Below are 3,695 nucleotides of genomic sequence, written 5' to 3' on the forward strand. Positions count from 1 at the left end.
TGCCGCCGAAGAATGAAGAGGCGGTGGTAGAGCTGCCGCCGAAGTGCCGTCAATCGTGGCTTTTGTTTTCGTTTTTTTGGTTTTTTTCAGCTTGGGGCAGCAAAAACGCTGGAGCCAGCCCTGCCCATGAGCATGAGTCAGCTGGCACAGGCCAGCCACAGGTGTCTAATTGTAGTGTAAACATACCCTGTGTTTCCAAGAGAGAGGTTTGGGTTGAAGTGTTTTTGCTTTTCATGAGAACTTTTGATCTGTCTGACTGATCACTGTAACTGCGAGATGCTTGGAAGACAGCTAGGAACTAATTAAATTGACTTTTATTTAATTGTTTTTTATTCATTTTGATTAAAACCTTTGCCAAATTGTACATGGACCAGATCCTCGTCTCAGTTACACAGCTGTTAATCTGGAGTAAAACAACTGAAGTGAGTAGAATTACCTAGATTGCCATGCCAATGCACCAAAATAAATGCCTGAAAAATGGTGAACTTTAACATCCTTGTGAATTTGGTGGGGAACCATTGAGATAAGTCATAATTTTAGTCAGATCATGCAGAGATTTGTTTTGGAAATTCAGATATGCAGGAAGAAATTTACCTACATTGTTCCCAATGTAGAAATTTACCTACATTGTTGCTCACTGGAACAAATAAGATTAACTCAAACCAAAAAGCAGTCCGTTGCACTAATATTCTCTTGAAAATAATAACTCATGTAAGCTAGGTAGTAGTGTCTGTGAAAGTGACTCCAAAAATTAAAATAAAACCACTAAAATTGCATTCCCGGCAGGTACTCTCAAAGTCTAAAAATGTGATAATGATGAGAATAATACATTTCTCTGGTAGGGTTCCACTTAGAACATAATGTTCTGTTCTTGTTGGCTCATATCAATTAAGATATTTTAGCACTTGAAAACATATAGAGAAAATGCAATGAACAATGAAGACAAAAACAACAAGTAAATATATACTGCCTAAAAGGTCAGGGAAAGTTAAATATGTAACATCTTGCACATACATACATTTAATTTGACAAATGTGTATTTATTTATGTTGTATGTGTGTGCATATACCTAAAAGCTCTATATAGCTATAGGCAAAGACGTTAATACCAGCTATCGATAAGGTTGCCTGACGCTTTCCATATAAGACCCTGTTTTCAGTTACTTTATTTATAATTTAGCAAAACTTTAACGATTCAAGCTGAAATTTTCCATGCTGGCTCTCTACCTTTCTTTTAAGAACATTTCAGCCAAAATGGTTTGGCCACTTCCAAAACAAAGAACATGGATATAGATATATACGGTATATTGACCGTGTTGTTTGCTTGTTTATTTAACAACCATTTTACTGAGAAGCTCTAGAGCCTCCATACTCCAGAATAAAGGTTTGAAATTTGGCAAGGATGTTGCGTTGGTGTCACAGACACAACTTTTGTCATCCCTATAAAACCTCAATCAAATTTGGTCACGTTAGAAGCCACTGAAAAACTGCAGTTCGCACATGCTGAGTGGAATCATTATCATTTGGCAGCTTCTCTGAAGAGTCTATCCACACTGAACATGCTCCATCCCCTCACAGCTCCGACCTTTGACTGAACTGTGCAAGCACCATCCCCATATAGCTACTGAGCAAAGGGTGAAAGTAACTTAAAGGACTTACTGGTACTCCAGAGTCCTTAGGAGGGGGCGGGGCCTCAACCAAAGAGGTGTGGCCTCTACCAGAAGAGGCGGGGCTTTTAAATCCCTGGGCACTTTAAATCAGGATTTAAAGGGCCCGGGGCTGGGGCTGTGGTAGTAGCAGCTGGGAGCCCCGGGCCCTTTAAATCACCCCTGGAGCTATCAGCTGCAGAGCTGCTACCACAGCGGAGCCCCGGGCACTTTAAATCACCATCAGAGGGGGCCCTGGCCTCTGGCGGAGCTTTAAAGGGCCCTGGGCTTCGCTACAATAGCGGCAGCCGGGAGCCCCTGGCCCTTTAAATCACCACCAGAGCACTGCCGCCGCTACCCCAGGGCTAGAGCAGCAGGACTCAGGTGGCAATTTAAAGGGCCCCAGAGGGTAGCGGCAGTGGAAGCCCCGAGCCCTTTTAATTGACACCCGAACTGTGCTTCCAGAGCCCTGGGAAAGCAGCGGCAGCCAGGGGCTCGGGTGGTGGTTTAAAGGGCCCGGAGCTCCAGCTGCCGCTACCACCCCAGGCCCTTTAAATCGTCCCCGGAGCCCTGCTGCTGGAGCCCTGGGGTAACAGCGGCGGTGCTCCAACAGCAAGTTAAAGGGCCCAGGGTGGTAGTGGCGGCCGAGCCCCTGGCCTTTTAAATCGTGGCCTGGGCCCCACAGCTGCTACCCCAGGGCTCCGGCAAGCTCCAGGGACGATTTAAAGGGCCCGGGGCAGTAGCGGCAGCCGGAGCCCCGGACCCTTTAAATCGTCCCCAGAGCCCTGCTGCTGGAGCCTGGGGAGGTGGCAGCAGGGCTCCAGCAGCTATTTTAAGGGCCAGGGCGGTAGCAGCTGCCACAGCCCCAGATCCTTTAAATAGCCGCCAGAGCCCTGCCACCACTACCCCAGGGCTCTGGGGACGATTTCAAGGGCAGGGGGCGGTAGCTGCAGCAGGCACCCCAGGTGCTTTAAATCACCGCCCGAGCCCTGCCACCACTTCCCCAGGGCTCCGGCAGCAGGGCTCCGGGAACGATTTAAAGGGTCCAGGGCTCCAGCCATTGCTGGGAGCCCTAGGCCCTTTAAATTGCTGCCGGGGAAGCCGATCCGCCTGGGTACAGTGCACCGGCTCTTGCCAGTACGCCATACTGCAGCCTACCGCCTTACTTTCACCTCTGTACTAAGCATCCAAGAGCTGCAACGACCGAGCTGGGTTTTCCCAGCAATTGCTGCTCTCAGCTTCTGGGAGCTGCACCAGAATTGAAGCAGTGAGACTATCACGTCTACTCTCAATGCTCCTGCTGCTGGTGTCTAGGCAGTGAGGAAACTATATAAAAAACATACTTTAAAAAAACGTTAAGGCCTGGGGACCACACACTGAATAAAGATAAAAGGAAGCATTGAATAACATCCATTAAGGGGGAATTTCCCTGGAATTTTTTTTTTTTATTATTGTTATAATGCAGTAAAGCCCAGAGGCCCCAATCAGTATCAGGGCCTGGATGCACTAGGTGTATGTATGAACACTTACAAAGAGATAATCCTTACCCTGAAAGCTTATAACCAGTGACATGTGCAGGGGAAGGATACAATCAAATATATCCAATAGTAATCCCAAAAGCCAATTCTAGTGGACAAAACACAACATTTTAGCAGCAGCACTCTGACTGACCACTGAGCTCTGAAATTGGGCCCACTATCCACATGTCATTTTAAATCACACATTAAAAGGTCCGCCTCTAGAACACTATTTTTTGTCCAGTCTTATCCAACTAGTTGTATTGACAAGTAGATCTGGTATTCAGCTCTAATAAAGATTGCTGCAGATAAGTGAATCTATTTTAGTGGAATAGCATGTGTGATTTCTCATAAATGCTTTACAATAATGACAGCCACAGCACAAAAGCTATCATGTCCCCCCACCCCCGGGGAACAATATATGAACCATACTTAGCATTTAACCTTTTCTATAAGTGCAAATGAAGCAAGAGTCAGACGAAAGCGAGAGCCAGTGGGGAAACAGTATAATCAAACACGTTTTCCAAAAATGT

Source organism: Mauremys reevesii, linkage group 1 (genome assembly GCF_016161935.1).
Source record: "Mauremys reevesii isolate NIE-2019 linkage group 1, ASM1616193v1, whole genome shotgun sequence".
NCBI lineage: Eukaryota > Metazoa > Chordata > Testudines > Geoemydidae > Mauremys > Mauremys reevesii.